The 10,692-nt window shown below is 49.8% G+C and overlaps 16 non-coding genes across 16 annotated transcripts; 6 read left to right on the top strand and 10 right to left on the bottom strand.

Annotated features, from left to right (window-relative positions):
* Positions 1-1,805: 1,805 nt before the first annotated feature.
* On the bottom strand, positions 1,806-1,876 carry TRNAG-GCC (transfer RNA glycine (anticodon GCC)). Its single transcript has one exon. It is a non-coding gene; the product is annotated as a tRNA-Gly (tRNA).
* A 1,582-nt stretch (positions 1,877-3,458) lies between these two features.
* On the bottom strand, positions 3,459-3,529 carry TRNAG-GCC (transfer RNA glycine (anticodon GCC)). The gene has a single exon. It is a non-coding gene; the product is annotated as a tRNA-Gly (tRNA).
* A 118-nt stretch (positions 3,530-3,647) lies between these two features.
* On the top strand, positions 3,648-3,720 carry TRNAK-CUU (transfer RNA lysine (anticodon CUU)). The gene has a single exon. It is a non-coding gene; the product is annotated as a tRNA-Lys (tRNA).
* Positions 3,721-4,303: 583 nt separating this feature from the next.
* Positions 4,304-4,374, bottom strand: TRNAG-GCC (transfer RNA glycine (anticodon GCC)). Its single transcript has one exon. It is a non-coding gene; the product is annotated as a tRNA-Gly (tRNA).
* Positions 4,375-4,492: 118 nt separating this feature from the next.
* TRNAK-CUU (transfer RNA lysine (anticodon CUU)) lies at positions 4,493-4,565 on the top strand. The gene has a single exon. It is a non-coding gene; the product is annotated as a tRNA-Lys (tRNA).
* Positions 4,566-5,148: 583 nt separating this feature from the next.
* Positions 5,149-5,219, bottom strand: TRNAG-GCC (transfer RNA glycine (anticodon GCC)). The gene has a single exon. It is a non-coding gene; the product is annotated as a tRNA-Gly (tRNA).
* Positions 5,220-5,993: 774 nt separating this feature from the next.
* TRNAG-GCC (transfer RNA glycine (anticodon GCC)) lies at positions 5,994-6,064 on the bottom strand. The gene has a single exon. It is a non-coding gene; the product is annotated as a tRNA-Gly (tRNA).
* A 118-nt stretch (positions 6,065-6,182) lies between these two features.
* TRNAK-CUU (transfer RNA lysine (anticodon CUU)) lies at positions 6,183-6,255 on the top strand. The gene has a single exon. It is a non-coding gene; the product is annotated as a tRNA-Lys (tRNA).
* A 583-nt stretch (positions 6,256-6,838) lies between these two features.
* TRNAG-GCC (transfer RNA glycine (anticodon GCC)) lies at positions 6,839-6,909 on the bottom strand. Its single transcript has one exon. It is a non-coding gene; the product is annotated as a tRNA-Gly (tRNA).
* A 748-nt stretch (positions 6,910-7,657) lies between these two features.
* Positions 7,658-7,728, bottom strand: TRNAG-GCC (transfer RNA glycine (anticodon GCC)). Its single transcript has one exon. It is a non-coding gene; the product is annotated as a tRNA-Gly (tRNA).
* Positions 7,729-7,845: 117 nt separating this feature from the next.
* Positions 7,846-7,918, top strand: TRNAK-CUU (transfer RNA lysine (anticodon CUU)). Its single transcript has one exon. It is a non-coding gene; the product is annotated as a tRNA-Lys (tRNA).
* Positions 7,919-8,501: 583 nt separating this feature from the next.
* Positions 8,502-8,572, bottom strand: TRNAG-GCC (transfer RNA glycine (anticodon GCC)). Its single transcript has one exon. It is a non-coding gene; the product is annotated as a tRNA-Gly (tRNA).
* A 748-nt stretch (positions 8,573-9,320) lies between these two features.
* TRNAG-GCC (transfer RNA glycine (anticodon GCC)) lies at positions 9,321-9,391 on the bottom strand. Its single transcript has one exon. It is a non-coding gene; the product is annotated as a tRNA-Gly (tRNA).
* A 117-nt stretch (positions 9,392-9,508) lies between these two features.
* Positions 9,509-9,581, top strand: TRNAK-CUU (transfer RNA lysine (anticodon CUU)). Its single transcript has one exon. It is a non-coding gene; the product is annotated as a tRNA-Lys (tRNA).
* Positions 9,582-10,165: 584 nt separating this feature from the next.
* TRNAG-GCC (transfer RNA glycine (anticodon GCC)) lies at positions 10,166-10,236 on the bottom strand. The gene has a single exon. It is a non-coding gene; the product is annotated as a tRNA-Gly (tRNA).
* Positions 10,237-10,354: 118 nt separating this feature from the next.
* TRNAK-CUU (transfer RNA lysine (anticodon CUU)) lies at positions 10,355-10,427 on the top strand. Its single transcript has one exon. It is a non-coding gene; the product is annotated as a tRNA-Lys (tRNA).
* The last annotated feature ends 265 nt before the right edge of the window (positions 10,428-10,692 follow it).

Below are 10,692 nucleotides of genomic sequence, written 5' to 3' on the forward strand. Positions count from 1 at the left end.
ATATTCAGAATTCCATTCCATTACACACTATACGTGACATGTACAGGGCACATGTAGGGTGTATAATCTAACATATGAAGGTGTGTGTGTGTGTGTGTGTGTGTGTGTGTGTGTCCAATAAAGGAATCCGCACCGTCACATTTACAATCACGAAATTTTGCACAGACGCCCCATGTGACACAGGGAACGTCATAGACTATGTTTTGATGAGAAATTTTAACCCCACACTTTACAGTTATTCGCCGCAAAAACCTGCTTACACTAAAATCAATGGCGCTGGGAACTACAGGTCATTAATAAGAGCTGTAATTGGTTGCTATAGGCAACAAAGGACATTCTTTTTTTAAGACAGGTAATGTGTCAGATAATATGATGTCAATAGAGACAAATACAGACACACACAGAGACACAGAGTCTGATACAGAGACAGAGACACACAAACACAGAGACAGACACAGAAACAGAGACACAGAGAGAGATACACACACACACACACACACACTGAGACTGATGCAGAGACACACACAAAGACAGAAACACACAGAGACAGAGACATAGATATAGTCACAAAGACAGAGATACACAAAGACAGAGACACACAGAGATACATACAAGCACAGACACGCAGAGACAAAAACACACAGAGAGAGAGCGTGAGACAGACAGACAGAGAGGGACACAGAGGCAGACACACGCAGACAGAGACACAGAGGCAGAGACACACAGAGACAGATACATAGACAGAGATACAGACAGACACACACAGAGACCCATAAAGACAGAAACACAGAGACACACAGAGACAGACACAGAGACACAGATATAGTCACAGAGACACAGATTCACAGAGACAGAGACACACAGAGATACATACAAACACAAGCACAGACAGGCAGAGACAGAAACACAGAGCGAGAGCGGGAGACAGACAGAGAGGGACACAGAGAGTGGAGAGAGGGAGAGAGACAATTACTTTCCCGGGCACCGCCAGGTACTACAGCTAGTAAATATATATACAGTGCCTACAAGTAGTATTCAACCCCCTGCAGATTTAGCAGGTTTACACATTCGGAATTAACTTGGCATTGTGACATTTGGACTGTAGATCAGCCTGGAAGTGTGAAATGCACTGCAGCAAAAATGAATGTTATTAGTCGGTCTCAGTCGGTAGCACATGAGACTCTTAATCTCAGGGTCGTGGGTTTGAGCCCCACGTTGGGCGACTGCTTATGGCTTTTCCCTTTAGCATGCGCTAACCACCATCAACCAAGCCACCCCTATGCCACGTTCCCCCTTCTACTCCGAAACAAAAGAAGCTTCATAACCCAAGAGCAGTGTTTGCCAAAACAGTGTATGTTTCTCGGCTTTCCCATTATTGCCCAGGTGATAATTTAATTATCTTCCAGATGATGATAATTCCATCTCCTGCGCTATACGAAGGAAACTGTGAAAGCATGCACTGTTGCTGGCTCTTGAGGACTGGAGTTGGGGATCACTGCCCTAGAGGATAAGGAGCTGGAAAGGCCCCAGAGGATGGGAAGGCAAAGAAAAGCAACCAAAGTTCAAAGTTTTAGAAAGTGAGGACCGGAAATGAGCAGAAGTTCCTGGCAAATGATAAAAAGAGGCACACTGCATTGGTCAGAAATCAGACCCCAGCCTCCCGCTTGGGAGGCAAGAATTCTACCACTGAACCGCCAACACTTGAATACTTCAGTAACACGTCTAAAGCTCACCGAGCAAATGTTTCAGAAAGTGAAGAAAAGAGTTGCGCTGAAATTTCTGCCAAACGATGAAAAGAGCAGTCCTGCATTGGCCGGGAATCGAACCCGGGCCTCCAGCGTGGCAGGCGAGAATTCTACCACTGAACCACCAATGCTTGGATGTTTCGTCAGCTTGTCTGCTACCCAACGAGCCTGGATCCAGGGTCTGACAGGCCCCTTCCCCCTGACCTTGCCATGCCACGTATAGCTCTGCTGAGTCAGTGTGGCCCAGAAGCCCGGCTAGCTCAGTCGGTAGAGCATGAGAATCTTAATCTCAGGGTCGTGGGTTCGAGCCCCACATTGGGCGACTGCTTATGGCTTTTCCCTTTAGCATGCGCTAACCACCGTCAACCAAGCCACCCCTATGCCACGTTCCCCCCTCTACTCCGAAACAAAAGAAGCTTCATAACCCAAGAGCAGTGTTTGCCAAAACAGTGTATGTTTCTCGGCTTTCCCATTATTGCCCAGGTGATAATTTAATTATCTTCCAGATGATGATAATTCCATCTCCTGTGCTATACGAAGGAAACTGTGAAAGCATGCACTGTTGCTGGCTCTTGAGGACTGGAGTTGGGGATCACTGCCCTAGAGGATGGGAAGGCAAAGAAAAGCAACCAAAGTTCAAAGTTTTAGAAAGTGAGGACCGGAAATGAGCAGAAGTTCCTGGCAAATGATAAAAAGAGGCACACTGCATTGGTCAGAAATCAGACCCCAGCCTCCCGCTTGGGAGGCGAGAATTCTACCACTGAACCGCCAACGCTTGAATGCTTTAGTAACACGTCTAAAGCTCACCGAGCAAATGTTTCAGAAAGTGAAGAAAAGAGTTGCGCTGAAATTTCTGCCAAACGATGAAAAGAGCAGTCCTGCAATCGAACCCGGGCCTCCCGCGTGGCAGGCAAGAATTCTACCACTGAACCACCAATGCTTGGATGTTTCGTCAGCTTGTCTGCTACCCAACGAGCCTGGATCCAGGGTCTGACAGGCCCTTCCCCCTGACCTTGCCATGCCACGTATAGCTCTGCTGAGTCGGTGGGGCCCAGAAGCCCGGCTAGCTCAGTCGGTAGTGCATGAGACTCTTAATCTCAGGGTCGTGGGTTCGAGCCCCACGTTGGGCGACTGCTTATGGCTTTTCCCTTTAGCATGCGCTAACCACCGTCAACCAAGCCACCCCTATGCCACGTTCCCCCTTCTACTCCGAAACAAAAGAAGCTTCATAACCCAAGAGCAGTGTTTGCCAAAACAGTGTATGTTTCTCGGCTGTCCCATTATTGCCCAGGTGATAATTTAATTATCTTCCAGATGATGATAATTCCATCTCCTGTGCTATACGAAGGAAACTGTGAAAGCATGCACTGTTGCTGGCTCTTGAGGACTGGAGTTGGGGATCACTGCCCTAGAGGATAAGGAGCTGGAAAGGCCCCAGAGGATGGGAAGGCAAAGAAAAGCAACCAAAGTTCAAAGTTTTAGAAAGTGAGGACCGGAAATGAGCAGAAGTTCCTGGCAAATGATAAAAAGAGGCACACTGCATTGGTCAGAAATCAGACCCCAGCCTCCCGCTTGGGAGGCAAGAATTCTACCACTGAACCGCCAACGCTTGAATACTTCAGTAACACGTCTAAAGCTCACCGAGCAAATGTTTCAGAAAGTGAAGAAAAGAGTTGCGCTGAAATTTCTGCCAACCGATGAAAAGAGCAGTCCTGCATTGGCCGGGGATCGAACCCGGGCCTCCCGCGTGGCAGGCGAGAATTCTACCACTGAACCACCAATGCTTGGATGTTTCGTCAGCTTGTCTGCTACCCAACGAGCCTGGATCCAGGGTCTGACAGGCCCCTTCCCCCTGACCTTGCCATGCCACGTATAGCTCTGCTGAGTCGGTGCGGCCCAGAAGCCCGGCTAGCTCAGTTGGTAGAGCATGAGACTCTTAATCTCAGGGTCGTGGGTTCGAGCCCCACGTTGGGCGACTGCTTATGGCTTTTCCCTTTAGCATGCGCTAACCACCGTCAACCAAGCCACCCATATGCCACGTTCCCCCTTCTACTCCGAAACAAAAGAAGCTTCATAACCCAAGAGCAGTGTTTGCCAAAACAGTGTATGTTTCTCGGCTGTCCCATTATTGCCCAGGTGATAATTTAATTATCTTCCAGATGATGATAATTCCATCTCCTGTGCTATACGAAGGAAACTGTGAAAGCATGCACTGTTGCTGGCTCTTGAGGACTGGAGTTGGGGATCACTGCCCTAGAGGATAAGGAGCTGGAAAGGCCCCAGAGGATGGGAAGGCAAAGAAAAGCAACCAAAGTTCAAAGTTTTAGAAAGTGAGGACCGGAAATGAGCAGAAGTTCCTGGCAAATGATAAAAAGAGGCACACTGCATTGGTCAGAAATCAGACCCCAGCCTCCCGCTTGGGAGGCGAGAATTCTACCACTGAACCGCCAACGCTTGAATACTTCAGTAACACGTCTAAAGCTCACCGAGCAAATGTTTCAGAAAGTGAAGAAAAGAGTTGCGCTGAAATTTCTGCCAACCGATGAAAAGAGCAGTCCTGCATTGGCCGGGAATCGAACCCGGGCCTCCCGCGTGGCAGGCGAGAATTCTACCACTGAACCACCAATGCTTGGATGTTTCGTCAGCTTGTCTGCTACCCAACGAGCCTGGATCCAGGGTCTGACAGGCCCCTTCCCCCTGACCTTGCCATGCCACGTATAGCTCTGCTGAGTCGGTGTGGCCCAGAAGCCCGGCTAGCTCAGTCGGTAGAGCATGAGACTCTTAATCTCAGGGTCGTGGGTTCGAGCCCCACGTTGGGCGACTGCTTATGGCTTTTCCCTTTAGCATGCGCTAACCACCGTCAACCAAGCCACCCCTATGCCACGTTCCCCCCTCTACTCCGAAACAAAAGAAGCTTCATAACCCAAGAGCAGTGTTTGCCAAAACAGTGTATGTTTCTCGGCTGTCCCATTATTGCCCAGGTGATAATTTAATTATCTTCCAGATGATGATAATTCCATCTCCTGTGCTATACGAAGGAAACTGTGAAAGCATGCACTGTTGCTGGCTCTTGAGGACTGGAGTTGGGGATCACTGCCCTAGAGGATAAGGAGCTGGAAAGGCCCAAGAGGATGGGAAGGCAAAGAAAAGCAACCAAAGTTCAAAGTTTTAGAAAGTGAGGACCGGAAATGAGCAGAAGTTCCTGGCAAATGATAAAAAGAGGCACACTGCATTGGTCAGAAATCAGACCCCAGCCTCCCGCTTGGGAGGCGAGAATTCTACCACTGAACCGCCAACGCTTGAATACTTCAGTAACACGTCTAAAGCTCACCGAGCAAATGTTTCAGAAAGTGAAGAAAAGAGTTGCGCTTAAATTTCTGCCAACCGATGAAAAGAGCAGTCCTGCATTGGCCGGGAATCGAACCCAGGCCTCCCGCGTGGCAGGCGAGAATTCTACCACTGAACCACCAATGCTTGGATGTTTCGTCAGCTTGTCTGCTACCCAACGAGCCTGGATCCAGGGTCTGACAGGCCCCTTCCCCCTGACCTTGCCATGCCACGTATAGCTCTGCTGAGTCAGTGTGGCTCAGAAGCCCGGCTAGCTCAGTCGGTAGAGCAAGAGACTCTTAATCTCAGGGTCGTGGGTTCGAGCCCCACGTTGGGCGACTGCTTATGGCTTTTCCCTTTAGCATGCGCTAACCACCGTCAACCAAGCCACCCCTATGCCACGTTCCCCCTTCTACGCCGAAACAAAAGAAGCTTCATAACCCAAGAGCAGTGTTTGCCAAAACAGTGTATGTTTCTCGGCTGTCCCATTATTGCCCAGGTGATAATTTAATTATCTTCCAGATGATGATAATTCCATCTCCTGTGCTATACGAAGGAAACTGTGAAAGCATGCACTGTTGCTGGCTCTTGAGGACTGGAGTTGGGGATCACTGCCCTAGAGGATAAGGAGCTGGAAAGGCCCCAGAGGATGGGAAGGCAAAGAAAAGCAACCAAAGTTCAAAGTTTTAGAAAGTGAGGACCGGAAATGAGCAGAAGTTCCTGGCAAATGATAAAAAGAGGCACACTGCATTGGTCAGAAATCAGACCCCAGCCTCCCGCTTGGGAGGCGAGAATTCTACCACTGAACCGCCAACGCTTGAATACTTCAGTAACACGTCTAAAGCTCACCGAGCAAATGTTTCAGAAAGTGAAGAAAAGAGTTGCGCTGAAATTTCTGCCAACCGATGAAAAGAGCAGTCCTGCATTGGCCGGGAATCGAACCCGGGCCTCCCGCGTGGCAGGCGAGAATTCTACCACTGAACCACCAATGCTTGGATGTTTCGTCAGCTTGTCTGCTACCCAACGAGCCTGGATCCAGGGTCTGACAGGCCCCTTCCCCCTGACCTTGCCATGCCACGTATAGCTCTGCTGAGTCGGTGTGGCCCAGAAGCCCGGCTAGCTCAGTCGGTAGAGCATGAGACTCTTAATCTCAGGGTTGTGGGTTCGAGCCCCACGTTGGGCGACTGCTTATGGCTTTTCCCTTTAGCATGCGCTAACCACCGTCAACCAAGCCACCCCTATGCCACGTTCCCCCTTCTACTCCGAAACAAAAGAAGCTTCATAACCCAAGAGCAGTGTTTGCCAAAACAGTGTATGTTTCTCGGCTGTCCCACTATTGCCCAGGTGATAATTTAATTATCTTCCAGATGATGATAATTCCATCTCCTGTGCTATACGAAGGAAACTGTGAAAGCATGCACTGTTGCTGGCTCTTGAGGACTGGAGTTGGGGATCACTGCCCTAGAGGATAAGGAGCTGGAAAGGCCCCAGAGGATGGGAAGGCAAAGAAAAGCAACCAAAGTTCAAAGTTTTAGAGAGTGAGGACCGGAAATGAGCAGAAGTTCCTGGCAAATGATAAAAAGAGGCACACTGCATTGGTCAGAAATCAGACCCCAGCCTCCCGCTTGGGAGGCGAGAATTCTACCACTGAACCGCCAACGCTTGAATACTTCAGTAACACGTCTAAAGCTCACCGAGCAAATGTTTCAGAAAGTGAAGAAAAGAGTTGCGCTGAAATTTCTGCCAACCGATGAAAAGAGCAGTCCTGCATTGGCCGGGAATCGAACCCGGGCCTCCCGCGTGGCAGGCGAGAATTCTACCACTGAACCACCAATGCTTGGATATTTCGTCAGCTTGTCTGCTACCCAACGAGCCTGGATCCAGGGTCTGACAGGCCCCTTCCCCCTGACCTTGCCATGCCACGTATAGCTCTGCTGAGTCAGTGTGGCCCAGAAGCCCGGCTAGCTCAGTCGGTAGAGCATGAGAATCTTAATCTCAGGGTCGTGGGTTCGAGCCCCACATTGGGCGACTGCTTATGGCTTTTCCCTTTAGCATGCGCTAACCACCGTCAACCAAGCCACCCCTATGCCACGTTCCCCCTTCTACTCCGAAACAAAAGAAGCTTCATAACCCAAGAGCAGTGTTTGCCAAAACAGTGTATGTTTCTCGGCTTTCCCATTATTGCCCAGGTGATAATTTAATTATCTTCCAGATGATGATAATTCCATCTCCTGTGCTATACGAAGGAAACTGTGAAAGCATGCACTGTTGCTGGCTCTTGAGGACTGGAGTTGGGGATCACTGCCCTAGAGGATGGGAAGGCAAAGAAAAGCAACCAAAGTTCAAAGTTTTAGAAAGTGAGGACCGGAAATGAGCAGAAGTTCCTGGCAAATGATAAAAAGAGGCACACTGCATTGGTCAGAAATCAGACCCCAGCCTCCCGCTTGGGAGGCGAGAATTCTACCACTGAACCGCCAACGCTTGAATGCTTTAGTAACACGTCTAAAGCTCACCGAGCAAATGTTTCAGAAAGTGAAGAAAAGAGTTGCGCTGAAATTTCTGCCAAACGATGAAAAGAGCAGTCTTGCATTGGCCGGGAATCGAACCCAGGCCTCCCGCGTGGCAGGCAAGAATTCTACCACTGAACCACCAATGCTTGGATGTTTCGTCAGCTTGTCTGCTACCCAACGAGCCTGGATCCAGGGTCTGACAGGCCCTTCCCCCTGACCTTGCCATGCCACGTATAGCTCTGCTGAGTCGGTGGGGCCCAGAAGCCCGGCTAGCTCAGTCAGTAGAGCATGAGACTCTTAATCTCAGGGTCGTGGGTTCGAGCCCCACGTTGGGCGACTGCTTATGGCTTTTCCCTTTAGCATGCGCTAACCACCGTCAACCAAGCCACCCCTATGCCACGTTCCCCCTTCTACTCCGAAACAAAAGAAGCTTCATAACCCAAGAGCAGTGTTTGCCAAAACAGTGTATGTTTCTCGGCTGTCCCACTATTGCCCAGGTGATAATTTAATTATCTTCCAGATGATGATAATTCCATCTCCTGTGCTATACGAAGGAAACTGTGAAAGCATGCACTGTTGCTGGCTCTTGAGGACTGGAGTTGGGGATCACTGCCCTAGAGGATAAGGAGCTGGAAAGGCCCCAGAGGATGGGAAGGCAAAGAAAAGCAACCAAAGTTCAAAGTTTTAGAGAGTGAGGACCGGAAATGAGCAGAAGTTCCTGGCAAATGATAAAAAGAGGCACACTGCATTGGTCAGAAATCAGACCCCAGCCTCCCGCTTGGGAGGCGAGAATTCTACCACTGAACCGCCAACGCTTGAATACTTCAGTAACACGTCTAAAGCTCACCGAGCAAATGTTTCAGAAAGTGAAGAAAAGAGTTGCGCTGAAATTTCTGCCAACCGATGAAAAGAGCAGTCCTGCATTGGCCGGGAATCGAACCCGGGCCTCCCGCGTGGCAGGCGAGAATTCTACCACTGAACCACCAATGCTTGGATATTTCGTCAGCTTGTCTGCTACCCAACGAGCCTGGATCCAGGGTCTGACAGGCCCCTTCCCCCTGACCTTGCCATGCCACGTATAGCTCTGCTGAGTCAGTGTGGCCCAGAAGCCCGGCTAGCTTAGTCGGTAGAGCATGAGAATCTTAATCTCAGGGTCGTGGGTTCGAGCCCCACATTGGGCGACTGCTTATGGCTTTTCCCTTTAGCATGCGCTAACCACCGTCAACCAAGCCACCCCTATGCCACGTTCCCCCTTCTACTCCGAAACAAAAGAAGCTTCATAACCCAAGAGCAGTGTTTGCCAAAACAGTGTATGTTTCTCGGCTTTCCCATTATTGCCCAGGTGATAATTTAATTATCTTCCAGATGATGATAATTCCATCTCCTGTGCTATACGAAGGAAACTGTGAAAGCATGCACTGTTGCTGGCTCTTGAGGACTGGAGTTGGGGATCACTGCCCTAGAGGATGGGAAGGCAAAGAAAAGCAACCAAAGTTCAAAGTTTTAGAAAGTGAGGACCGGAAATGAGCAGAAGTTCCTGGCAAATGATAAAAAGAGGCACACTGCATTGGTCAGAAATCAGACCCCAGCCTCCCGCTTGGGAGGCGAGAATTCTACCACTGAACCGCCAACGCTTGAATGCTTTAGTAACACGTCTAAAGCTCACCGAGCAAATGTTTCAGAAAGTGAAGAAAAGAGTTGCGCTGAAATTTCTGCCAAACGATGAAAAGAGCAGTCCTGCATTGGCCGGGAATCGAACCCGGGCCTCCCGCGTGGCAGGCAAGAATTCTACCACTGAACCACCAATGCTTGGATGTTTCGTCAGCTTGTCTGCTACCCAACGAGCCTGGATCCAGGGTCTGACAGGCCCTTCCCCCTGACCTTGCCATGCCACGTATAGCTCTGCTGAGTCGGTGGGGCCCAGAAGCCCGGCTAGCTCAGTCGGTAGAGCATGAGACTCTTAATCTCAGGGTCGTGGGTTCGAGCCCCACGTTGGGCGACTGCTTATGGCTTTTCCCTTTAGCATGCGCTAACCACCGTCAACCAAGCCACCCCTATGCCACGTTCCCCCCTTCTACTCCGAAACAAAAGAAGCTTCATAACCCAAGAGCAGTGTTTGCCAAAACAGTGTATGTTTCTCGGCTGTCCCATTATTGCCCAGGTGATAATTTAATTATCTTCCAGATGATGATAATTCCATCTCCTGTGCTATACGAAGGAAACTGTAAAAGCATGCACTGTTGCTGGCTCTTGAGGACTGGAGTTGGGGATCACTGCCCTAGAGGATAAGGAGCTGGAAAGGCCCCAGAGGATTGGAAGGCAAAGAAAAGCAACCAAAGTTCAAAGTTTTAGAAAGTGAGGACCGGAAATGAGCAGAAGTTCCTGGCAAATGATAAAAAGAGGCACACTGCATTGGTCAGAAATCAGACCCCAGCCTCCCGCTTGGGAGGCGAGAATTCTACCACTGAACCGCCAACGCTTGAATACTTCAGTAACACGTCTAAAGCTCACCGAGCAAATGTTTCAGAAAGTGAAGAAAAGAGTTGCGCTGAAATTTCTGCCAACCGATGAAAAGAGCAGTCCTGCATTGGCCGGGAATCGAACCCGGGCCTCCCGCGTGGCAGGCGAGAATTCTACCACTGAACCACCAATGCTTGGATGCTTCGTCAGCTTGTCTGCTACCCAACGAGCCTGGATCCAGGGTCTGACAGGCCCCTTCCCCCTGACCTTGCCATGCCACGTATAGCTCTGCTGGGTCGGTGTGGCCCAGAAGCCCGGCTAGCTCAGTCGGTAGAGCATGAGACTCTTAATCTCAGGGTCGTGGGTTCGAGCCCCACGTTGGGCGACAGCTTATGGCTTTTCCCTTTAGCATGCGCTAACCACCGTCAACCAAGCCACCCCTATGCCACGTTCCCCCCTTCTACTCCGAAACAAAAGAAGCTTCATAACCCAAGAGCAGTGTTTGCCAAAACAGTGTATGTTTCTCGGCTTTCCCATTATTGCCCAGGTGATAATTTAATTATCTTCCAGATGATGATAATTCCATCTCCTGTGCTATACGAAGGAAACTGTGAAAGCATGCACTGTTGCTGGCTCTTGAGGACTGGAGT

This window comes from Anomaloglossus baeobatrachus, chromosome 5 (assembly GCF_048569485.1).
Source record: "Anomaloglossus baeobatrachus isolate aAnoBae1 chromosome 5, aAnoBae1.hap1, whole genome shotgun sequence".
Classification (NCBI taxonomy): Eukaryota; Metazoa; Chordata; class Amphibia; order Anura; family Aromobatidae; genus Anomaloglossus; species Anomaloglossus baeobatrachus.